General features: G+C 43.5%; 1 long non-coding RNA gene across 1 annotated transcript; it reads right to left on the bottom strand.

Moving 5' to 3' along the window:
• Nucleotides 1-16862: 16862 nt before the first annotated feature.
• On the bottom strand, nt 16863-18865 carry LOC144149265 (uncharacterized). Its single transcript, XR_013318248.1, has 3 exons — nt 17408-18865; nt 17071-17230; nt 16863-16985 (listed from the first exon to the last, which is right to left on the bottom strand). It is a non-coding gene; the product is annotated as an uncharacterized LOC144149265 (long non-coding RNA).
• Between the last annotated feature and the right edge of the window lie 8366 nt (nt 18866-27231).

Here is a 27231-nt window from a genome sequence, read left to right as displayed (position 1 = left end):
CCAATACCCTGTCCGGCAGAAAGAAATGACCCCATCGCCGACATAACCAAAAGAAGTCTGCTCCTCTTTATCTTCACACACACTTCTACTTCTTGTCGGGGCACAGTACTAAGTGAAATCTACAGTGTACGCGCTAAAAAACTCCGGCTACTGTTAGAAATATTATTTAATGAGGTAGAAATATTTCATATGACAGCTCCCGAGCACAAAACAAGCCGCTCCACATGTTGCCGCTGATGTGTAAGCCGAAAATTTAATTTTGTAGAGGAATATCAACAAACTCTAGCCAAATAGCTGCCCTGTAGAGGGAACTCTCAAGGTAAACTATCGGTTATTCTAATTGATAGGGCTGTACAGCTAATACGATTCGCTCTACAATGAAGTAGGCAGTGCATAGTTGTTTTGGCGGACGTTTGGATTCTTATCATGCAACTGCCTCCTTTGTATAAGATAGTTATGTCGATGTTCAGCAGGGTACGCTCAGAATCACATCTGAAATGTTGTTTGCGGGCTCATACACGCTGCACAACTACTACTAAGATATTGTCGTTGCCGGAATGCCACGATATTAATAATTTTCCTCACAGGCAGAAGCAGCAAAGCCTTACCTGAAGTTAGGACGCGGTAACCGTGAAGGATAAAACCGGGAAACACAAAACAATGACTGGCAACACCTTAGCAAACCAGAACCTGCCAACTACAGAAATATCTAGGATACACGATCAGCAACGCACCCTACCTAATGCCAAGTACAGAAACTGGGAAGACACTAGAATGTCTGAACACCTATCACTGATGTGCGAGACAGACACATACAAAGTCGATCTGTAAAAGCAAATTACACCTATCAATGATGTGCCAGACAGACACATACAGAGTGGATCTGTAAAAGCAAATTCCTTTGCAACAAAAATATGCAGAAGCCGAGCCAAATACACGCTTATCATCGGACACGGCTGGAATAAACCGCACATGGGCATAGTCAGACGCTCAGTGCGAATTTTGGACTGAGAGCAACATGCGCTACCGCAAAGCAGAGGAACCGAAACCTATGCAGTGGCAAAAGCAACATCCTGTCCCAGTCAACCGAAGTGCCCCAAAACAAAATCGCAGACAGTAACAAAGCATGGTGAATGAGTGCGTTAGGGTACACATGTAAAATGGCGGAAAATCGCTTTCGAACATATCGCGGGTACCCTAAGGATATAAAAGATTTCTGGTAGACTGCAATACTGTGAAATGGAAAACTATATAAGCGCAGCCTTGAAGTTTAGTGGCGGGTTTCTAGGAGAGCAATTCTACAGAAAATAAAAATCGCCTCAGCAAAAGCCTCGTTTAAAGGCTACAGAAATGGCCGGGAGAATTAACCGCGAAAACACCAACCTGTAGATACACATCAACAACCCCATTCAGACAAGCGGAAGCTAAAGTTGTCTGCGCGCACCAGCTAGATTACACATTTTGTTACATAGAAGAAAAAGCACTCCCTTGTTGCGGTTCAAATGCCAACACCAGTCAACAAATACTATGAGAATGCTTGCTTCACACGAAAATTAAGCAAACCTACACCATAGAGTGGCTGGCTCACCCAGAATACCCTTGCCTGGTGGAATTCACCCAGAAGTCTATTCAAGGCTAGAGCGAGGCACTTAGATTCCACGAATCACCATGATATTTCCTTGTCCTCCCGCTCTCTGTTTACTAAAATATTTCCCTCTCTTCCTCTTTAGGAGAAGCCTACAGAAGTCTCCCTTCCAGCCCTACGAGCAACCATGTGCGCGCGCGGTGTTTAGAGGTCGGGCACGTTACTTTCGCTGGGTAATCGGTTCACGGTTGGAAATTCTCCCGCTTTGACGATACCTAAGTTCGGCATTGGCAGGCATCCAACGCGCCTGCTATTACAGTTAAACCTGGATGTAACGAACCTCTATGTAACGATGTCCTGGATTTAAAGAAGTTTTTCATTACCCATTGCCAGCCCCATTCAAACACATGTGTTTGCAAACTCTGTGTAACGAAGGCATTGCGACGGTCCACCTTGATATAACAAATTCGCTGCGCTGGTGAGGCAGTGTTTTTTTTTCGCTTGTTAAGAAAAATCGGCGGGAGAGATTAACTAATTTAGCAAACTTGAACCCAACCGCAAGCTACCGCGCGTTTTCAGGGACAGAGCGGTGTCGATTAGACCTGCCTGTTGGTGTCTAGTCGAGAGTCTCGAGGACTGCTATCTGTGGTGTCGGTCCGCCGGTGATGAGTTCTGTTGCATGGAAACGAAAAGTTTTGTCTTTTCAAGACAAGCTCACTGTTATATGTAATGCCACCTCCGCAGGCGTCGCCCTGGTGTATAGTATCTCAGCTAGCACCCTCTCAACAATGTTGAAGGCGGAAAACAACAACAAATTCGCGAAAAGGCGCCTTTTCTGCTTACGTTTGGACACTGAAACAGGTTAAGGAACCAAGAAGTGTCAAAGGGGAAAGGAGATAGTTAAGTTACGTTTTTAGATACGGAGGTAAGTAAAGTTGCTTCTTTAGAGTGCCGTGTAGTGACTAATTTTGCAGGAAAGCCGCTAGCGCAAGTCACGCAGTTTTTCACACTGAAATAAATCCTTAGTACTGAGTCCACCATCACTGATGTCTTTGGTTTCGCTTATGCTTCATTTGTGCGAGCCTAAACTCGAAACCTGCATGTTACGAAAGCATGGTTGTAACGAAAATAGCCAATTTTGTAAACTTCGTTATATCCACGTTTAACGGTACTCACGATTGAATCACTGAAGAGGTCATGTTGGAGAACGGGCATGACAGAAAGTATATGGCAGAAAGTTCACGAGGTCAAGCCGGATCAAAGAGTCCTTGACAGTGAGTAGTGCTGTCGACTCTCGTATCCAGGACATGCTATGTATACCAAATGCAGTAATTGTTAGCACGAATTTTCTTACGTTTTAAGGTCTTGTGTGACAGCAAGCACTAGCAGGTACCTTGATAGTATTCAGAAAGGGGGCATGGAAAAGAATACAGTGCGAGCAGGTCTTGGTCCGAAGCCTTCTGAGGGTGCTGGTTTTCATTTGTGCGGGTTGGGTGTGTAGATTAAGGAACGTTCGCTGTTTCAGGCAATAGTGTTACCCCGTAACCAGGGTGTTTAAATGGACATGCACCGCATCTCTTCAAAGCTGCATGTAGCACAATTTACCGAAGGGTTTCCCTCCCAGAACACTTTGTTATACAGCCCCACCCAAAACATCACGACAACGCTTTAACGACGCCACATTGTGCCTTCATGCACCCGCCCAGTGAAAACGTTTTCCTCGTCGTTGAAAATTTCGCCCTTTTCGAGACACCGAACCAGGGACAGGAACAGTTTACAGGTGGGCCTCTATGGTCTCCAGGGGTTATCAGGGGACACATGCGTACCCACAGAGTGCATGGGAACACCCTGGTACATATACTCGGCGAGGTAGAGGGTATATATGACGAAACTGAGCAAAAAAGAACATTCCCAGGCAGCACAGGACTGTTCGGCCTTACTCAAGCTGGTGTATTTTGGCCGGTGATTTTCTGCTCGGCCAATCTCCGGCAACTACACTCTTAATCTGGTTCCACGTAAGATCCACTTAGTAACTGGAACTTTTTTGCAAAAAAGTTCCAGTTATATAATTGGAACCGTGTTCCACATATCCTGAAAATTAAGTGGAACAGTGCACCACATATTTTTGCATCTAAATTATGTGGATCGGTGTTCCAAATAAAAGTATGCGGATCACTGTTCCAAATAAAAGGGTAGTTTAAGTTACTGGAACATTGATCCATGTAAAATGATTGTGGAATTTATCGAATGCGCCGTTCCAGGTACCTTCAGACCAGCTGTTTAAATAAAACGGTGTTCCTTTAGACATTGGGAAGCTGTCTATGGGACTCCACTTTTCCAATATTTCTGCTTTCCTGTCGGTATACACCGAGGTCATATGCCAGGCTGGCGGATGCATTGGTATCAGCAGGAAACCGCAAGCACCATTTTAACACAGCCTTGATATATGACCCACAGTGATACCAACAATTGGAAAGCAGAAACCACCGCAGCAGTGTGGTCCCTGACAGTTCCCAACAGTTGCCTATCGGAGCAGAGTTCTATATAAAAGTTGGTCTGAGGCACCTAGAGCGGCACACAGTCTTTGGCTTCACCTGCAGAATCCTGTTCTGGGTTTCAGCTGCATGTAAAAGAAACAATATACTTGCATTAAAATACGCACGAAACAAGCTATTATGACTCATACACTGCTTTTCAACATACTATACAACTTTATTGGGTGTTAGTATTCATACATTTCAGATTTGAATGGCTGTCTATTTTAAATTGCACAGAAAATGACCAACGTACAAGGAATAAATACCATAACGATAGCACTAGGCTCCAAGTGGCATTTTCACATATTCACTTTTACTCAAAAACATGGTTAATAAAGACGGTATTAGGGTCAAATGCTTCATAAATAAATAGACGTGTGTGTCTACCGCGGCACTGACACAGACACTATACAACAGTGAGCATCAAATATGCTGTCTTATCAGATAAACCAAGGTAATTCAAAGGCGGAATTACTCATTGCGCTTGCCATACTATGTTTACGCATAACTGTTTGGGAAAATGCAGTTTGCTATTAAATTGTAGGGAAAGGCCTAAAAACAAGCCATACACGGTTGTATTATTAAAAAACCTACAACAGTGCATTGCAAGAGTTTAGGAAAACAACACTCGAGCCAAGATTAACGATAAAACATTTTGACACGAGAGGTCACATGCGGTAGTATGCCACAATTAAAACATGATTATTAAAGATAGTAGTTTCCTGACACCAGACGTAAGTGTAACATCAAGCTATTTGTAGGCAAAATAGACTTTATGAGCGTCCTGAAAAAGCCTTTGACTTAAGCAACGTTACTTGACCAAACAATTTGTAGTTGTTTAACATAATTCATCCCAGGAAATCTCACAAAAGCCAGCGTGAATCTTATATAATTTTGCAAACCAGGTAGCTGGAAGCATGTTACACATATTAAAATTTAAGAAGCAGACTAATTATATACGTCATCAATTCAAGCGGGAACAAGTCAGGCATCCTTAAGAAGCAAACAAGCCAGCGTTGCATCATACCGGGGACCAGTTTTACAAAGCAGACTTGAAAGCATTTTTTCCAGCCTCAACGTTTTACCTTAGGTAAAATTCACAGTTGCGTGCTATAAAAACCCTCCCGTCTTGCTGTCAGTGTAATTGTGACCAAAGCCCTGCTTCTGCCAAGCAAGAAATGCAACTTTGTTCAAAGGAGAAGACTTGTTCAAGCCAAATACGCACATTTTAAATTCTTCTACGGCATGTGTGTCAGCTCCCTTGCAGCACTAAAATTTATCAATGAAGGCGGAAGCCATCTGCGTAAATAAGCACTGTCACTTTTTGCATCAGCAGCAGCACTGCCACGACAAAAAATCTCATGAGCTACACTTGAATAATAGGACGTTACAATGCGGTGCCATGCACTGCATTAACACCCACTATAGATTCAAAGACAGCCTGCGCTTTGTGCCAATGATGAAAAATAAGGCACGACTTCAGTGTTCAGTTGACATGAAACTTGCATGTGCCAGTAACTTAAACCCCTTCATCTGATTTCACCCCCTTCATGCCTTTCATCTGACCTCCTTCATGCCTTTCAAGAGATACTTTAACCTCTACCAATAATTTAAAATCCTAAGTAGAGCTGAACACTTCAAGTATTTCAACAGACTCCAACTTAAATGACATCAGGCCACTGTCAAATTTCTCATGCTTTCCAAGAACTCCCTGCAAAAGTCCCAAGAACTCTTCAAAGGCACACAACCATGAGAACATGATGACACGATGAAAAAGATGACATATGCGGCGAAGAGGATGACCACATCCTGAAGTGACAATGCAGGCGGCGAATCCGTGATGTGTTTCTTGCGGGCAATATTGATGGCGCCAGTCCCTTCTCTCAGAATAACCGGGCCCCGAGAAGACTTACTGCTCACCTCATGTACCTTCAAGGAAACAAGAATATTGTGTTACATGGTTGGTTTAAATGAGTGAGTTGCTTAGGCCCTTTCATAACACAGTAATTGATTTAAAATCAGTGATTTCTTGTGTTTTTTCTGGGGGTGCTGCTAAAGGTGAAAGTGCGCTAAACAATATCGCCACAAACAATCAATGAAATTGCCCTGATTCTGTAAAGTATCCCACCTTGCTGCCTCGGTATCCTGAATATAAGTTTTTTTATCCTTGACAGGTTTCGTTCATTAATCAAATAATAATTACTATAATCACCTTTCGGCATTATATTTTACACACCTTCTCTCTGCAAAAAATGTTCTCTGTACTGTATAATGTACTCCCTAGAATGCTGTAGTCAGGCTGGCTTAATATAACTTACAGCTAAACGATGTTTCTACCACAAATAAATAAATGTCCAGTCGTAGGAAATCATAAATATCGCACTGTGGCAGAAATGTTTTGGGCAATTAGTTCCACCTAAAATATTTCCCTCTCGATATGTATTACCTCCATGGTTCGTAGTGGTATGAGGCAGAAGTTGAGCTGACTAATGCTGAACTAGGCTGTTGCACAGTTTTCTTGTAAATCACTATACCACATTTTCTTGCAGACGACACTTTCAGTGCTCTAAGCAATTCCCTTAAAAAAATTATCCCTTATTTAACCACCTGTCAAAATCCAATGCAAGCATTACTCATGCTACGGCTGTATTTGGGAGTATATTATTGGTGCTACGGGCGTATTAAAAGCGGGAAATTTAAATCGATAGTTGCCACCGTATTTTTGTAGCATCAACCACGTTGGGCGTGTCCGTGGTGCTGGCAAATCACAGCAACAACTCTCGAGGTGTAAAAGCTAAATATTTACAAAACTTAAATACAAAATAGTGGTTTTTTGGCCACTGTTGGAGCATCCGTAATAGGCGGAATGTGAACACAATGGCCAATATTGGCGTTCACGATAACTTCTTAACAGTGAGATTTAATTAAGGTGAACAGCCCCTGAGTCCCGCAAAAACAAAATGCCAGCTTACCCAACCAAAATTAAGACCCGGGTGTTTTTGCCAGGGACGTCTCAAAGTGCACTTCCAGGAAAGTTTCGCTAACGTGTTCCGAAAAGCTCCTACTGTCACCTTGAGCCACAGGCCAAGCTGTCACTGAAAAGAAGTAAAGTTTCAAACCATTAGTTACAAAGAAACTACCTAAAAACGCGCCATGAAAGACCGAAAAATGGCAGTGCGTACTTACTTGTAGAATGCAATGATTTCATCCTGTGTAAGAGTTTTAATGTGTTGCTTTCTGATGATACACTTCCAAGAAGGGGTCCAAATACAATTAAAATGGCCATATGCATTCCTTGTACAGCTGTTTTAGGTCTATCTTCGCCCTATTGCCTAGAAAATAAACAGTACAAAAATATCAGAGAATAAATTCATGCCTTGCTTTACCCAGGGAGCACGAGAATATATTGAGCAATGTCTGATTCGTTCTACGAAAGTCGAATGTCTTTTTTACAGCGGAAGCCCTGGTAATCTTTTCTTGCTAAACAATTTGAGATATAAAAATATTTGAACATACTTTAAGCTCACCTGTCCTTGGTCTATGCGAACTGGTGAAAATCTGCACAATATGTACGACTCAAAAGGTACTCTTTTGTGGCTTATGAGCTCCACAGGGCATTCATAATCCGCCACACTCTCCCCGACGACTCTTCAGCATGCCGCCATGACTTCGCAGGAGCATGTAAAGAATGGAAATAATTTGTTTTCATTTTTTTTTTTGCAGAGGAACAAAAACATTTATCACAACCCATCAGTGGAGGGCCAAATGTCTCCACAGTCAGCCACAGACTCTTTCTGAACAGGTCATAGAGAATGAATACAGAATGTAGCAATCTGCTACGTTCAAAGGAGAACAGAAATGGATTAATGTTTGGTGCACACCATGATGCAACAACATTGCACCTGACCGTTTCGAAAATTATTCCAACTCTCTAGCTGCCACTGACATTGATAGCATAAAATGGCAGGAATGAATTATTTTTAAACTTACATTGTGACGTTAAAACTTCTAATAGTCCACACGTGAGCTTTATGGGTAATTATTCTGAGGTCTCAGGTTACCACTGACATTGACAGCATAGAAACGGCTCCACACTTTCTGCGTGTTTCCACCTGACTTCCCCTCCACAAAAAGAACGTTTTGTTACTACGCTGCTGCTCGGACAACCACTTTCTCTTGCATTTCACTACACGTCAGGGAGCCAACTAAACTTGACTAGGGTAAATGGACCATCTGAATTCATCGAAGGCATTGGAAGAAACAGGGAAAAACTACACACACAGCACAGATAAGCGTAAGCAGCGCTGCCGCTAACGCCTTGAACGCACATCAACATTTGGCGGAATAGCGTGATTAGCACAGTAAATTTATGGCTCTCAGCAGACCAACACAACGCAACACGAAAGTTTGAAAATGCCGATAAGTCTAAAGACAGACGCTCTGACAAACAAGTTGTGCAGTGTGTACGCGCGAGACTATGGCGTGCGACTAACCCGAGAAGATTCAGTACCGCTGACAGGTACAGCAACCGTCAATATGCAACTAAGCAACACCACACCATAAGGGGACATGCAGACTCGAGAAATGCGCACACCAGCAACTTTCTAAATAGCACTAGCTAACGTACGCAGTTAGAAATGTCAAGCAGACTCCGACCCACAAACACACAAGCTTAAAGTGAATAACGGGCGCAAACGTTTCTCGCATCGAATAGGCAGCGGAGCAGCACGTTTATCGGACGCAGTAATGACCAAGTCAATGCACAACAACCGTTACGAGAACATAAATAAGCAGCACTAACCTTTTTTGCGGCTCCTGGCAAACCTTCACTTCGTCGAACAGTAAATACAGCCCGAGGACATGAAGAAATCCGCAGTTTCACGCCACAACCAAACTGGTAACCGTTCCCTCCAGTCTGACCGACAGATAATTTAGTACATCAGGCGCATAACGCGAGCAATCAAGAAAACCGCTATAGAAGGCCACTGGTGGCGCTGCATGCGGACGAACAAAAACTAGCTTGCGTTAACGTTGAGACGTAGGGGCGCTGCTGTCGTTAAAAGTGTTCACGCAGTCCCGTTTTTCCCTCATCGTCGTTGTACCCGTTGCCGTCCCACTATACCATGCATCAACGCAAGCGGTGCTGCCTTGCGGCTGTCAACGCATGCGCACGGCATGCCGCACTGAAGTGGCGGTCGTTTCGTAATGGTTTCGGCCAACTTTTTCTCCCTCCGTGCCTCTGGCGATGCACCCCGTGGCCAGTGACCAGTCCGCGAAAGAGATCACAAGCTCGGCGCCCTTAATCGCTTATATTTGCTTCGGAAAATGGGAGTGGGCCTCTAAGCGGACGTCTACGCGTCTCTGAGGCTGGAACAAAGAGCTCAGATATTAGCCAATTTAACACGTTAGTTGGGCTAAAGTTGTTTCTCTCCGCGGGCCGTGAGCGCGTGCGGCATGTGTGCATAAAGTTTGATGACAGCTTTATTTCGTTCTTTGCAGTGAAAACAAAACGACGATTCTTTATTGACTGCGTTCTCTTGACAACAAGCCTTTCCAATACCAATAATATATACTGCGACGCTCTTTGATATCCACGTTATAGAAAACTACTTCCGTATTGTGAATCCAGTGTGATTACTCGCTAATTCGCGAGTAATAATACATCTGCCCGTTTTCCAACAGTTTTTCTTCATGAACACCAATAGTGCAGGAAAAGAGCAACGGGGGGACCAGGAGGAGAAGGCAGATCATTCGGTGAACTTGAATTACTATGGCAAGTAACAACATTAGGGTAACACTGCGAATTCTCGCGATACTGCAATGCATAATTTGAAATAAGAATGACATTTCAGTATAAATATATAGAATCTAAGGCAGATGCCGCGGGGTAGATTTAGTTCTCCGTGTTCTGTGTCGTTCTCCTCCTGCAAAGAGGCTTTCGTTTTTGCTTGTGAAAATTAATAGCCGGGACGAGACAAAATACAAAAACGAACTGCTTAGCATATAACTGCATGCGTAGCATGATGTGTGCGGTGTAAAATGTAACGCAGTCGGTTACCATTATGTATGTACCCCATCACAACATAAGTAACGTGGACTAAGTACCATTGAGCGCGTACTACACCACAGCGAGATGATGACTGAGTGTTGAACAAAAACTGCCGTTTCTGCGAAACTTTGTAAACCAAATGCATAAAATGTAATGACCTCAACAAGTATTTCGTAATGAAGATGTTCACAAAAGCACCACGAATTCTTCAGCGCTATAGCAGCTATGGCTTTGCCCGAACGGCAGACGGGGAAAGAGAAGACGTTTAGTCCTTCACAAATTAAAGTCATTGGTGATTTCTTACTTGACGCCTCAAATTAGAAAAACACGATGTTCACGAAAGCGGTTTGGGTACCGCAGAACACCTGGAAATGGGTTCTTGCAATTTCTTCTTTTGGCCTAAGATATCCTCCTCTCGACATTTTTAATGCTTTGTACGGCGTTGACAAAAAAGTGGGATTTCGTTTTCTACCAAAGGACATCACTAAAACTACAGCTTAGCCGTATTATGAAAGTTAACTGCTGCAAGGCAGTTTTATAGATGTCGGCGATGTTCATTAAATTTTATGTGCTGTGTGCGCGTGTATATTAAACGCGCACGTGCATCTTGGGTCAAGAAGCACCTAATATATATGCGGTTCATTGTTCCAGTTGATGCATGAAAGAGTGCATACTTCACTGCCATGCACGAGTTATGTGGAACAAGGCACGAGTAAAAAATATACAAACGCACTCTCCCCAACCGTTTACTGGGACATAAGTGGAACAGTAACCGGAACCGCCGACATCGCATGACCCCATTTCTTCGGTTCCAGATACAAACCACGAACATAAAGAAAACAAGCTGACGGTTCCAGATAAGATCCACCTATATGCTTCGTTCCAGTTATTCTTTCGTTCGGATCCACATAAAATATATGGATCACCCTTTTTAACTGGAACTTATATGGAACCAGATTAAGAGTGTATGTTCGGCCCGTGTCCAAATGTGGGCCTTTTGGCAGTATACGGCCGTACTCCCATCACTGTCCAACGGCTAGTGTCCGTCGGCCAGTCGACCGGCTTACGTTCATAAGGCCGGATTCCAACAGCAGGGCTCCAGCCATTCCAAAGCTACCCGTGTACGGCCGAAGTACGGCCACCGGAGGACAGCCGAGATGCGGTGGTCGGACTCCAGCCGGACTAAAGATGCCGGAAATTCGGCAGTGCTACGGGCACTGTAGTTCAGCCACAGTAAGCTAACTGTACTGAGGGTGGTGGACGACCACTGCATGCAGCGCAAGCAGATGACTCAATCGCGCTGTCCAGCAGCAGAAACCCACCATTTTGGGTCCACCGCACCCACATCAAAGTGAGCCAGCGCGCAACCACCAGCCGTCGAGCCTTCAGCGCAGCCTTGCTTAATTATCAGCGTCAGTTTGCACCAAAATTAGTTTATTCAACACTGCTGACAAATGGTCGTTCCTTTAATTGCTGTGCCTATTTTACTGTCGAATACAGCAAATATTCATTTCTTTGCAGAGCTGGAATAGATGTATTGTCCAGGTCCTGATATCTTCTGTGGGGCGGCTTACCTGTAATAAACAAGGAAGAATAGGGGGGGAGGAGGTAGAAGGAGCACACTTTAGTAGGTTGAATTTCAAAAAGATGAAAGTGCCGCTTTTAGGCAATTTCTGTTAAGACAATACTTTCATGCTCTGACTAAATCAACTATTTTTACAACAGCTACTTGACCAGTTTTCTTGTATATAAAACCGGTGCGGATGCCTTTACGAAGCGGTTCAGTACTCCACAAAACACTCAGCAGCATTCAATATAATTTATTTCACACAAAAAGTATGCCCAGTATTTGCCCATTTTTCTTGCAAAAAAATTTGATACTCCAATAACTTTTCTGATGATCTTTCACAGGGCTGATCCTAGAAGAGGTCAAAGAAGTACTTTCAGTTTCAATATATTTTTATGTGGTTTTCATGAGATACGTGCACACTCCTTAATAGTCCAAAAGAACTTAATTTTCCTCTAAAGTCGTACTACGTTAAGAAAATTCTAGACGTGTAGCGAATGACGCCCTTCTTCAGATGGCTGCAGTTGTATCCCTCTTTGTTCACGCAAGGAAAGGCGCAAGACAAGAGTTTCATATTTTCTTTCAAACAAATAACTTAGCAATTGTAGCATTCATACAGCAAACCTTGCATACTGCAACGAAGAAAGCAATAAATATTTCATTGGCCAAGTTTGAATGCCTAGGGTTCTCAACCCGTGCGAGGCGAACTTGCGGCTTTGCAAGTTTATTTATTTATTTATTTAATTATTTATTCATTTATTTATTCATTTATTTATTTATTTATTTAGTTATTTATTTATTTATTTATTTGATACCTGCGTGCCCTTGCATGCATTACAGCAAAGAGATACATTACAGTAAGCGTCAAATATGAGACCAAATAACAAAGTAATTCTACAAAGCGCGGTGATAATCGTCATTATAAAAAGTGGATAAAATCATACGTGGAAGATAATTAAACTCTCATCTTGATCTAAAATAAAATGAATCGCGCAAAGCGTCACCTTAAAGGAAAGTTAATAATTTGCTTCAAGCTAGCGGTCCCACTTCGGGATATAGAATGACGCTTGGATATACTTCTTCCCATCTATTCCAGTTTTCGAGTGATAGATATTACGAAAAAATTTCAACCTGAGGTTTCGTCTGTGATCGTTGCCGTCTTGCCATTTAAGTTTACTTTTACTTCCCCTCATCCTAAGTTGACAGAGCCAATATCTAATACGAATCGCACTGCCCTATTCTGTATGTTTTCGAACGTATCAACCAGCTCTTTGCTGTAGGGATCCGAGAAAACACATGCGTACTCCTACATTGAGCGCACACGAGTGAAATACGGTTTTTCTTTTAAGTTAGGTGGAGGTTCGCTGAAATTTTATCTCGGAAAACCAAAAACACGTGCAGCCGTAACTTTTATGTTGTGAACGTGCCTATTTCTCTAACAACTCGTTAAATAAACTCCTCGTTATTTATATTCCCCGGCCATTCTTAAAGAAGTGTAATTTACTGTATACGCATTCAATTGGAATGAAGGTTTTCTGGTAAAGTTCACGTTAACACACTTTTTTAGATTCAACGACTTTTCTGAATCAGCACACCAGGATGTTATTAATTTGAATCATGCTGCAAGTATTCGAAGTCAGGTTCATTCGCTATAGCATTGTACAAACAGAGTCATTCACGAACATTTTAACAAAGATTTGAGGCCACACAAACAAAAGAGGGCCCGAAACTGAGCCTTGGGGAATTCCTGAGGCCGCGAGAACATATCCGGGCGAAGAACCATTGAGAGCGACCAACTGCTGTCTTAGAGAGATATACTCGGCTATCCATGCAATAACCGATTCATTCAGTTTATTGCCCGCAATGTACTAACAAGAAGGTGATATGAAGCACCGTCAAATGCTTTTCTGCCGCACAAGAAAATAGTCAGCTACTTTAAGCTTATCTATTGCTAGAGCCAAATTGTGCGTGAACTCCAAAAGTGTCGTTGAGCAACAAAAACCCGACGAAATCCGTGTTTGCTAGGATGCTGGCGATTATGTTTAACCAAATGAGTCATATCTATATCGCAAGTGAAGCTAATCTCAGTTTCAAACACCGCAACTAAATTAACATCCAGGCTTCTTTATTCACAAGGCTCTGTTCTTATGGCAAATTCAAAATAACGCTTGTTTCTAAATAGGCAGTCATAAAATCTCATGAAGTAACATAGTGCAGTGCACGAAGTTGAGCCTACACTCTTAATCTGGATCCACATAAGATCCACTTAGTAACTGGAACTTTTTTGCAAAAAAGTTCCACTTATATATTTGAAACCGTGTTCCACATACCCTGAAAATGTAAGTGGAACAGTGCACCACATACCTTTGCAGCTAAATTATCTGGATCGGCGTTCCAAATAAAAGTATACGGATCACTGTTCCAAATAAACGGGTAGTTTAAGTTACTGGAACACTGATCCACGTAAAATGATTATGGATTTATCCGGTGCGCCGTTCCAGGTACCTTCAGACCAGCTGTTTATATAAAACGGTGTTCCGATAGACGTTGAGAAGCTGTCTATGGGACTCCACTTTTCCAATATATCTGTTTTCCTGTTGGTATAAACTGAGGTCATTTGCCAGGCTGGCGGATGCATTGGTAGCAGAAGGAAACCGCGAGCACTATTCTAACGCAGCCTTGACATATGGCCCACAGTGATACCAACAATTGGAAAACAGAAACCGCCGCAGCAGTGTGGTCCCTGACAGTTCCCAACAGTTGCCTATCGGAGCACAGTTCTATATAAAAGCTGGTCTGAAATACCTGGAGCGGCACACAGAGACTTTGGCTTCACCCGCCGCATCCTGTTCTGGGTTTTGGCTGCATGTAAAAGAAAGAAGACTCGCATTAAAATACATACCAAACCAACTATTAGCACTGATACAATGCTTTTCAAAACACCAAGGAAATTTTATTCGCTCGTATTATTGCGTACATTTGAGATACGGAGACATATCTGTTTCCACTTGGGCAGAAAATGACCAGCGTACAGGATCAAATACCAAAACGATATCAAGTGGCCAAAACGATCTAAGTGGCATTTTCCTATTTTCGCTAATATTTACCATTCTTTTTTTGCTAAAAAAACACGGGTAATAAAGATGGCTTTAAGCGCAACAGCGTCACAAACGGACTTGTACATCTACCCTCGCACTAACTCAAAAAGCATTACACAACAGTGAGCATAAAATATGCTGTTTCATGACATGAAATCAGGTACCGCAAATGCGGAAGTACCCACAGCGCTTGCCATACCATGTTTACGCATCCCGGTTCCAAAATATGCAGTTTGCTATTAAATTGTAGGGAAAAGCCAAAAATACAAGCCATACACGGTTGGATTATCACAATACCTGCAAGAGTGTAGGAAAAGAACACCGGAGCCAATACTAACATAACATTTGCACAGAAAAACTTATCGGAAGCATGTGGCACTATTGCACAACTAAAACACATCATATATCAATATCAAGCTAACTGTAGCCAAAACCGACTATAAACGCGCCCTGAAAAAGCCTTTCACTGAAGCCGCGTTGCTTCCCCGACAATTTGTAGCTATTTAAAATAACTTATCCAAAAAAAAAGCTCATAGCACCCAGTGTGAATCTTACAAAATTTTACAAACCAGATAGCTCGGAGCATGTTACGTATTTTAAAATTTAACAAGCAGCCTAACTCTAAAGACGTTATTAATTCCCTCAAGAACAATTCAGACATCCCAAATAACCAAGTCAGGTAGCGTTGAAACATACACGTAACCAATTTTACCAAGCGAACTTGGAAGCATTTTTCCAGCCGGAACATTTATCTCAGGTAAAATTCACAGTTGTGTGCTACACAAACCCTACTATCATGACGACAGTATGCTTGTGACCAAAGCACTGCCTGTAACAAGCAAGAAATGCAACTTAGTCCAAAGTAAACAACTTTTTCAAGCCAAATATGTATATTTCGCATTCTTCTAGGGCTTAGGTGTCAGCTAAGATACAGTACAAAAATTGTTTAATAAAGCCCCAAACCGTATGTGTAAATAATTACTCTCACGTTTGCATCCATCAACAGCAGCACTGCCATGGAAAAAAATTTCTAGCTGCACTTGAATAATAAAAACGTTACAGTACAGTGCCATTAACTACATTAACAGAGTAACAGAGTAGCTGCAAAGGCAGCCTGCGCTTTGTGTCAATGAAAAATTGCAAAAGAAAGCACGACTTCACTTTTGCAATTGACATGCCGCTTGCATCTACCAATCATTTGAACCACGACATATCTTTCCAAATAGGCTTCAACGTCTAACAATAATTTAAAACCCCAAGTAGACTGACCACATCAAGTCTTCCAACAGAGCTTTCAACTTAAATGACACCAGGCCTGTGTTAAATGGCCAAGAACTCTGCAAAAGTCCCAAGAACTCTCCAAAGTCGCATAAGTTTCAGGAGATTAAGATGAAATATACGGCGAGGAGGATGACCACATCTTGATGTGACAACGCAGGCGGAAAATCCATGACGTGTTTCTTGCAGACAATATTTACGCTGCCATTTTCTTCTCTCAAAATAACTGGACCTCGAGAATAACTGGACCACGTCATGTACCTTTAAGGAAGGAAGAAGAAAATTTTGTTAGACGATGGCTTTAAAGGAGTGAGTTGCTTAGGATACCCCTTTTATAGCACAGTAATCGATTGAAATATCAGTGATTTCTTGGTTTCTTTTCTGGGAATGCTGCTAACAATCTACAAAAAATATTAGCACAGACTGTCAATAGCCGTTCTCTAATTCTGGAAAGCAACCGCACTGGGCGTGGCCGTGGTGCCGCATTATCACAGCAGCAACTCTCAATGTGAAAGCGAAATGTTAGCAAAACTTGAATGCAAAATATAAGTTTTTTTGTCCACATGTTGCAGCATCCGAAACAGGCTGAATGTGAAGGTATTTCTCAATATTGGAGTTCACGATTTATTTTTAACAGTAAGATTTTGCTACAAAGAAAACTTACACAAATTCAGTCCCGCAAAAATAAAATGCCAGCTTCAATAAACACTACCATAAATTGAGTCCCACAAAAATAAAATGCCAACTTTCCCAACTAAAATTAAGATGCAGGCGTTCCTGGCAGGGCCTCCTCGGAGTGCATTTCCAGGAAAGTTTTGCCAACGTGTTCCCAAAAGCTTACTGTCGTTTTCACCTACAGGTCAAGTTGTCACTGAAACGGTGTTCCGAAGCCATTAGTATGTTGCAACTACCTAAAAAGGGACCATCAAAGTTCCAGAACTGGGAGTGCGTATTACTTGTAGAATGCAATGATTTCATCCCGTACAACGGCTTTCATGTGTTTCATTTTTGTGAACACACGCCTTCAAGAACGGTGAACACACGCCTTCAATAACCAGGAAAATGGCAGTACGCATTCCTTGTTCCATTGTTTTAAGTCCCGGTCCGCCCTATTTCCTAGAAAATAAAAACAGTATTAAAATATCGAAGCATAAATTTACGCTTCCCTCTAAGAAGGGAGTACTACAACATCTCGTACAATGCCTCATTAGTTGTGCTAAAATTTATTTTGCAGCACAAGCCCTGGTAACGTTTTCAGGCGAAACAAAAATATTTGAACATTTTTAGGCTCACCTGTCATTGCTCCATGCGGTGTGGTGAACGTCTGTATAATACGCAACACTCAAGGGGCACTCTTTCGTGGCTTTATGACTTCCACAATGCATTCATAATCTGCCACACTTGTCACGACGACGCCTCGGCGTGCCGAAGATGTCTTCAGCCACAGTGAATGACACAGCCATGATTTCAGAGGTATATGTAAGGAATGGAAATAATTCGTTTTAATTTCTGTTATTCAGACAAAGGAAAGCAATTGTCGCAAACTACCAGTGTAGAGACAAATGTCTTCACAGTCAGCCATCTGGACAGGTTATACAGATCGAATACAGAATGTAGCAATCTGCTTTCGCAGTATATTTTCTAAGTTCAAGGAAGCACAGAAATGGGTTAATGTTGGGTGCACATAGTGATGCAAGAACTTATCACCTGAGCGTTGTCGGAAATTATTTCGACTCTCGGGTTACCACCGACATTGACGGCATAAAAATGCAAGAGTGGCTTATTTCTAACGCGTAGTGATGCAAGAACTTATCACCTGAGCGTTGTCGGAAATTATTTCGACTCTCCGGTTACCACCGACATTGACGGCATAAAAATGCAAGAGTGGCTTATTTCCAGCGCGGTTCGTGAAGTAGCAACCACTAATTATTGATATTGGATAATTATCCTGAAGTCTCAAGTTGCCACTGACATTAACAGCATAGAAACGGCAGCACACTTTCTATATACCCGCTGCGTGTTTCCACATTTCTTGCCCTCTACAAAAGAAACGTTTGTTACTGCGGTACTGCTAAGACAACAACTGTCCCTTCTATTTCTCTACACTTCAGGCAATGTTATTTAAAATAGATAATCTCAATTGGTCAAAGGAATTGGAAGAAACATGGAACAAAAACATGAAACATGGAATCATGGAACAGATAAACGTAAGATGACGCCTTGAAAACACATCAACACAACTCGAAATAGCGTCTACCTTGCGCGCAACGGGCAAGGTCGAAGACTCCCGGTCTGGTAAGCACAGTAAATGCATTCTACTCAGCAGACTAACACAACGCCGCAATTACCACGCAAGTTTTAAAAATACCAATAAATCTAAGGACGGACGCTCCGACAAACTTGCTTGGAAGTTGCACACGTGTGCACGCGCGATTATTGCGAGCGACTAACCCGAGAAGATTCGCTACCGCAGAGAGCAACCTTCAATATACAACTAAGCAAAGCCACGCAGTAAGGGAAAATCCAATCATGAAACGCGCAAACCAGCAACTTCCTTATAGCAATGGCTAACGCACGCAGTCAGAAATGTCCAGCCGACTCTGACGCACGAACACGGAAGTTTTGGTAAATTACGGCTGCAAACGTTTCTACAACACAAAATGTTACACGCCGCGACCACAAGCATGGACGACACACGAATAACGGGCAGAGAAGCGGTATGTTTATCGGACGCAGTTAACAAGGATGTCACTGAACAACAACCGTTACCAGCACATAAATAAGCAGCACTGACCTTTTCTGCGCCTCCTGGCAAAACTCCACTTCGTCGAACAGGAAATACAGCCCGGGGATATAAACAAATTCCCAGTTGCACGCAATCAACCCATTCAAACTGCTAACGGGACGGCGGTAACGGCCGTAACGGTTCTCGCCAGCGTGACCGAGAATTTCTTTAGTAAATATCAGGCGCATCGCACGAGCAATTGCGAAACCCGCTTGGGAATGCCACTGGTGGCGCTGCATGTGGAAGACCATAAAATTAGCGGAGGGAATCCTGGAAGATACGAGCGCTGCTGTCGTTTAAAGTGTTGACGCAGTCCCGATTTTCATACGTCGTCGTCGTACCCGTTGCAGCCCCACTGTACCGTGAATCAACGCAAAAAAATTCCCCCGCATTTCCCCGAGGGGGAGAATGTGAAAGTGCGAATGCACGGTTGTCGGCCCGCTTGCGGCGCTTGCGCTCGGCCCCCGCAGCCCACCGCCTCGCCGCCTTCTCTTCCATCTCTTCCACCGGGTTTGTAGTATCACGTGTACACCACGCAGTTACCAAGCCGCTATAACGCCGCTGAGTCGCCAACGCACGCCGCTGACGACGTAGTTTGAATGCGTTAAAGATATAAGGCGGGTTACTGACACCGATATCAGCGTCGCGTCCGTGGCTTATTCGGTAGAGCGTCGGGCTGCGGCCTGCAAAGTCCTCGGATCGAAACCTGGTGCCGGATGCTGTTTCTTTCTTAAATATAGAGGAGCACTGCGGACGCCGCCGCCGCCGGCGGTGGATGGTTTGGGGTCGCGCACTTAAAACGACCACGACAAAACCAGTGAAACCGACAAATCACGACTTAGCTGGGGCGTACACGATGAGGGGGAAAGGGGATCTTGGCGGTATTGGGGGGAAAGCTAAACATTCGCAATTGGATTGTGTATAAGTGAATACACTGATAACGGTGGTACGGATAACGAATTCGAACTTGAGTGTAGTGCCTGGGGTGTTGTCATTGCACTGAAGGTGATATGGCTTGGGGAGATATGAACCATATAATGCCAATCTAGAATGTGTCAGTTTGGTAATGCTGACAGAACGTATTTAGTCCGAAGTACGGTGACCTCATTCTCATGCGTGATAATCAATAAAAAATATTTCCTCATAGGGAGAGCCGGCAGCCACTTTAGAAAAAAAAACCACATGCGATCGCCCTGACACAAGGGGTGGAAACATCTTTAAGGACACATATGGGTGCGCCCTCTTGGAAGCCGGTATTGCCTGCTTTGTCGCCGCCATTTCAAGATAGTTATTTATCCAAGGGGACGGCGTCTATTTTAAGAGTGGAAATTGTACTTTTTTTTTTTCATTTCTAGATGAGCGTGTAAGTTTCGTAGCCATCCTTAGTGTTAGACAAATACCACAACAAACGCGCTCGTTTGAAGTTAGAGGTTTTCCTGTAAGAAAATTTAAAGATTACTTACTATTTATTTCTCAAACACTCACAATCTTCAAGAGTGAAAAAAGTTGGCCGCGTATCTGCTCCTTTCGTTGCAAATGTCGACAAAAGACGATAGTCTTTATCGACTTTTGCCAAGTAAATTCCTCCCTTCGCTTTCCCGCTCACCTCTCATGTTGTTCCTCTTGCGTCGCGCTCCTGCCAAGGTAAAGGCGCCAAAGGTTTGCTTAACTAATTTAAAATTTACCGCGTTCCACTGCTTCAGGCCGGGTGTCTCGATGACAACGCTGCCGTACGGCGAAGACACGCGTGAATCGAGGCGCCCTACTTCAACGTTTATAGAACCGCGTTTCCTTACTCCACCTGGGTTGCAAGCACAACGTGAAACCTATCTAGTGGAACCTTTTGTAATTGTTGCCGGTTGATTTCTTAAAATGGCGCCAGAAGCTATAGTGGTGCGGGCGACAGCAGGCGACGCCGGAGTGAACGTTTTTTAAATGCGCAACATTTCTTAGGCTCGCGATGTCACTCGTCGATGTTGTCGGCGCCGTACACACGCTCCCTGCGCATGCGCGTCGCGTCGATGCGCAGGTGCGCGTCTCACCCCCGTACCCTCCTCGCTCTCAACAACAGGTGCGGCGGTGCGGGAGGAGCGCGTCTGTGCGCGCATGCGTCGTAGCTACCCGTGCGCTGCGTCGGGCTCAACAGTAACGGCTGCAGGGCGTTTACACGTGATAGCGGCGTGGTGGGTGCGTGGAAAGTTCGCGCGCTTGTGTACGGAAGTGTGCGCATGCGCGTCTCTCCCCCGTACTCCTCTCCCTCGAACGCGGGCGGTGTGTATATAAGCGGCGGAGCGCGCGTTCGAAATTCAGTCAAGGGCGTCTTTGCTTGGCTTTCGCTTAACTTGACGCTTTGCTTGACGGCACCAAGCAATAAAGACACACTTTAACTATACACTCCTTGCCTTCGCTTCTCCTTCATTCAATAAATAAAAATAATAAAGACGAAATAACAATTAAGCATTCCCAAACCATACCCAATTACGCAACATTCACGTGATACCCCCACCGCTCTGCGACGCATTTACTCGAGTTCCCCCCCTGGGAAGATGCGGGCGGGTTTTTCTGCAGTTATGAAGTATTTAATTTCGCAAAAATCAAGCCTGTATGGCTTTTATAAAGGAACACTGCAAATAACACTTCTGTATTAATTTGTTGTCTTATATTTGCGTAATGTCTTGTTCTTCTTCAACAATATAGACAAGTATGAACATTACACCGGACTTAGACGGGTAGATTTTGCTATGGCTATATAAGACTATTGCGCAGGCATTGTTTTACTTTGGCCGGGTGGCTGAATCGAGTCACAGACAGACAGACAGAGAGACAGACGGACAGGCAGACATACAGACAGACCAAAATTTCTGGGTTTAAGTAGCCCAAGAAAGACTATCGTCTTTAATAATCCTGGGAAGAATATTAATAATCCTTTCCGTCTTTAATTGTCCTTTAATAATCCTGTTAGAGGTGGTGTTTACCAGCATGCTGCTGACGCTACTCGCAGGTACAAAGATCCTGCGCAACGTTCGGATAGCCAGTTGGGTAGGTTCCAGACGCGTACTTTTCATCCAAAAGGACCGACTTACTCTGTGCTCCGCAACAGACCCATGCCATCTGGCAATAGAAAAGGGATTTCTGGTTGCCTAACCTCAAACGATAAACGTCACCCACAGACAGAATATCTGGGCTCTGTCTGCAGAAAGCGCGTGGGAAATAAAACACGCGTTCGGACTACTAGCCTGACTTTTATCACTCTTTGCACAGGCCTTCTTATTGAGTCAGTGTTGAACTGACGACACGTCGCCGGTGGTTCTTGATGGACGCACTGGCAAAACAGACGCGTAAGCCCATCCCGCCTCTTCTCAGCAACGCTTCACCATAATACAAACACACGAATCGCTGGCGGAAAATTGCTTAGGGGTGGAGGCACAGCTGAGGGGTTGGATCTACCCTCTAATCCTTGTAACCTGTATAATAAAGGTTACAATGGAACCATTTTGAGGTTTTCTTTATCCCAGTACATTCTAAGTGTTACAAGCGTGAAGTTAAAAGCGGTTTATAGGTTACATTATTGATTTATAGGCTACATAAACAAAATTCGACATGTAACCTTTATGTTGTAACCTTTAAAACTCTTTGTAACCTATAAGAGATGCTTGTCGCGCTATCTCTTCCGGCGCCCTGTGATTTCGCCGTTGCATGACGGGATACAGAGTGATGGCGGCATCCACAGGTCCGGTGGCCGCGTTGCGTGCCAGTCGAGCCTTTTCACGGCTGTGGTTAACCTATGATGAAGCGAGGATTGCTGTTACACGAATTGTTTGTCGGAGTGAGTCGCAGAGGCAGCGGCGAGCCCGTTTATGACTGGCAATGCTACACGGCCCTATCTTCTACGACCTTCAAGTCCGCCTGTTGGAACAATGCCCGGGCGCCAGTGGGGGGCGAACTCGGGGAGTGTATTCCCGCAGCGGTTTGCGCGTTTTTATTGGATGGATATTTTCACTTGGGACTTTTCAAATGTAATATTTGAACAAACGCGTACGAGAGGAAATTTACCTGACTGGCTGTTTGGCTGTATGTTTTTTTTTTTTTTCCGCAACGGCTATTGAATAAAATCACGGGCTTGCTCTGTTGTATCAGATTAGACCGGACGATGGGGCAAGCCGGTTCATTGCAACAGATACGGGAGCTCATGTCGTGCTTTTAGCTGTGTTAATAGAGCGTCAGCTTGTGCACCTTCGCCATCTGTTGAGCGTTTCGTTTAACCTCTTGGCTGGGCCATCGGGCGCACTCAACAATTGATTGGCCCGTGTAATTGTAAGATTTCTCTGATTGCATAATTGAATTTTCTTCCCGTTAAGCACTTATATTATCGCACTATTCTCTGTGCACTATCGTTTTGTTTCAGCCGTTGTGGAACACCGATTTTTCTCGCTTCATATCCTCTAATTGTTTCTAGTTTATTCATCTTGGAGGAGCCTATTCGGGTAAACACAAGTAGTGCATTTCCGAAAAGTCGTCCACTAAATGCTGCTGGAAATTTCAAAACTGATTCTTCTCTATATGCCTCTTTATTTCTGCCAAGTTTTTTCTCCTTAGCGGGTAAATTTGGTGTTGCTCATTTTGTGACAGCGGATCATTTTCACCATGTAAGGGGTTCATTATTCTGATTTGCAGAAATCTCTCGTTGATTTATTCCCGTTAAACGCAGGGACAATGGCTGTGGCCGTGATCCCAGTGTAAAGTAGTAAAGCTCCTTTGGGGGATGGTGGTATGTATGAGGCAGCATGCACGCTTCTGGTTTGTTGTTTCCAGATGGCATAGAAATTTTGACGAATTTGTTTACAGGCTGGGCTGGCCAAGTTACTCTTAGACAGGGGCAAACATGGGTGCTGTACCGCATCGATGCCTGGATGATCGAAAAGTGTGCTTTCATGTGAACACCTATGCTATGACTTATCAGCATTACTGTTTTTGTTGTAGACAGACAGTGTTCCTTCAGCTGACAACCAAGACGCTGCCGAGTATGACACCAGTAGAAATGAAGTCTGATTTCAGTGGAAACAACTGTATGAAGATGCGAAAACTGGAACATATCTATACAAATATTCTATGTAAAGTTGGCAACCAGGCCTGCACAGACAACAAGTAGCTTCAAATGATTCACCTTTCAGAATGCCACGTCTTTCTACAAGTACTGTTATAGTGTTTTATTCTTCCTACCGTATTTTGCCTCATGCTCAGCGACTCTTTCTTTCAGTTTGTTACTGCATGAACATTATAAATTAACGTAACGATGTCCTGAGCATAAAGCTGTGTAGTCTTTCATCAACTGCAGCTACTCAACTACATGGGTTGTTTTCCTGGCTACAAAAGCATATTACGAAAAGAGCTCTTTAATAAATCTCCACTTGTTAGTGAGTGCTCTTGTTGTGTTCTCCTCTTCGTCATATCAAGTTTGTGGTGTTCTGTCATTATAAATGTATACCAACTGGCCCAGCGGTCAACCCTTTTGCATTTTACCCTAAATAACCCTTCCAGCCATTACAGATACTGAGAGTGTGTTTTGGACCTTCTGGAAATGATACTTGAATATCAGTGCCAACTCTAGGTGTATCCACTGCCACAACACATCTCGATGGAAAAAAATTGTAAGCCTTCGGTTCCTTGTTACTTATAGAAGAGAATCAAAACACTGACAAAAACACATTACTGAAATGAAAGACTTTCCGGCTTCTACAGGGGGGCCTTGTTCCAAATAAAATTGTTAATACCGGCGGGGTGGTTATGACGTTCTCTGTGTTGCCTGCTGCACTATCAATGATTCCACATGAAGGTGCGGAAGTGGTTGTTTTTCTATTTTCCAAATGCACGTGCAGCACCCAAGTTTTCTCTCGTGGCCTAAAATTTCTGCCTGCTCTGGGTGAGTAGGGAGGAACATCAGGTGACATAAATTGAACACGGCACGATGAAAATTTAGGAGGGTTGGCCGGTATGACTTCAGTAGCTTCGCTTGTTGTTAACTATGCTGCAAAAGTACTCTGTGTAATGATGAACAAACTGCTGTGAAGTTACTCGAAATTACGTAAATTACTGTACCTCGGGTGTGGCCTGGCCTATCATTCAATTCTCTATTCTGCATCTTTATTTTAATGCAATGTAATTACAGTGCTTCATATGCCTGTGGTTTGGTAAGGGGGCTCATGGTGGCTCTGGATTTTGTTCTTTTTCTACTATTTTCTGTAGATGGCTTTGCAAGGTTGGGAAATGTAAGTAACGGCCCTTAAATATATACCGTCATCTACGGCAGCAGGCAACAAGTTATTCAGATGACCTCTGTAAATCTTCAGTGTGCCCTGATATCCTGCCTGCTTGTGTACTACATGAAATGCCAAATATACGTGTTTGCATTTTCCCAAGTGCTTGTTTTCGTGAAGCAAATTTATATGCCAGGAGAACTTTCGTCGAAAAGACAGATTGCAATTCGCCAAAAAACTTGTTAGTGCTGCAGAAAAACTATAACTTAGTGCAGGAATATTCAACTCAGATGTAATTGTAATGACAAACCTAAGAACGAAGTGTAAAATAGATTCGTAAAGACGAATGAATTCCGAGTGCGAAGTTAGACTTTGGGTGACACGGAGAATGCAGCGAATACAGCCCTAAATACTGCTTTGTATGAAACTGATTTTATAACAAATGTTCTTTCTACCTCCTCGTCTCGTCCACAATTTGTTCAATGGCAGTATCCCAACAATTCGAAATTTTGGAATACTTTGCATACATCCGCGCAACTATTAGGGTGAAAAATCTGTATATTTGGCCGTGTTTGTGAAGTGGATCACGCAGCGTTTATTAAACAGGTACAATAAGGATATATGAATAAAACAAATTCTATCTTATATAGAAATATAGGAAAAGCCTAATACTCGTTAAGAGACAATAATAAGATTAAGGTGGTTGGGCGGTTCGCAGCTTTGGTGCTTTTTAAGGAATAGTCCTCATGCGTTATTCCTTAAATATGGGTACTATGTATGGTCTCAAGTACTCATGCCAAACTTCTGAAAATGCGCTCCTGTAATATGTGCAAACATAACCCTTCCAGTCACCGTGTCTCCATATGGAGACGCGACTTTCTTCGTCATTTTCCTCGTGACAACGAAAAGAGTTCATGCTGCGGAGCGATGCGGGTGATGTTCGAAACCTACGGTAGTGAAAGGTAGCACCATGTGATGTGGAATGGCGGAACCGCACTCATAAACATCGTTTCAAAATGGACGCCACCAAGTTTTGTGGGAGCTCCGGTGTGTTGCCGTCGTAAGTTCTCTTTTACTGGGGCGTAAATCATTTCTAAAAGCTAAAAACACCTATTTTATATGCAGCAATTATTATTTCACCTCCTTGTTTGTAAACTGTCTCATGATATTTATTTTTATAGGAAAAAGCACGATTGAGTAATGGTGTCTCCGTATGATTAAACGAAGCCATTTGCGTAATAAGCATTCTGGAGATACTGAACTTTTTTCTTACCTCTAGACTGTTGACACTGTAAAACCTCCAAGTATGGAGTTTTTCTGCAGTGAATATAAAAATTCTTGACTGAAAGGGTTAAGTGCACGTATTGCATTATTTTTTTCGAAGCTACCTTCGAAGCACATCAGCTTGCTGTTGACAATCTTCATACCCTGGCTACGATGGCGATACCGGAGCAAAGATTGCGGGACGCCCCTCTTAACAACCGTCGCCGAAAGAAGTATCCCATGACACCATGCAATCAAGAGTCACGTCAAAAGCTGGTCCCCAGACGTCGACAGATTCCCTGCGCTAGGACAGTGTTAGGTACACGTAGTAACCGGAGCTCAGCCGTCTGCCTACAAATCAAACAGACGAAACCAGCTTTCAGGATGGGAATCCGACGTCATTGAAGTTCAAGCGCAGCTTACCATTGCAAGGCTCCGCTATGCCGCCTCCCACCGCGGTTGCGAAAGCAGCCCAGACAGTGACGAAGCCACAGAGCCTACACCGTGGCACAGTCAAGCCCGCACTGCAGTCGTCATTCTGCTGCCCCTCGCTTCACCTTGTCTGTCATTCGAGTAATCTCTGTCGTTCACCCCACTATCAATTTCAGTAGCCGCTTCGCATCCACCAACGCGTCCGCGGCCGTACTCCCAGCCTCGACCACCAGAGGTTGCCCCTTACCCGGACGCTACCTCGCCGACGACTAGGACCATGCCCCTTAATCAACCCCTGCCACTAGACCACTGACTGCCCACGGAGGCTCTCTGAATACGGACAAACATTACATGTGCCTGTGAACTTCGAAAAGTGCTTCCCT

The sequence above is a fragment of the Haemaphysalis longicornis genome, unplaced genomic scaffold (genome assembly GCF_048455015.1).
Source record: "Haemaphysalis longicornis isolate Haplotype H1 unplaced genomic scaffold, Haemaphysalis longicornis Haplotype H1 scaffold_8, whole genome shotgun sequence".
In the NCBI taxonomy this organism is placed as follows: Eukaryota; Metazoa; Arthropoda; class Arachnida; order Ixodida; family Ixodidae; genus Haemaphysalis; species Haemaphysalis longicornis.
Note: the sequence above shows the minus strand (reverse complement) of the source record. Positions and strands in the feature narration are given on the sequence as shown.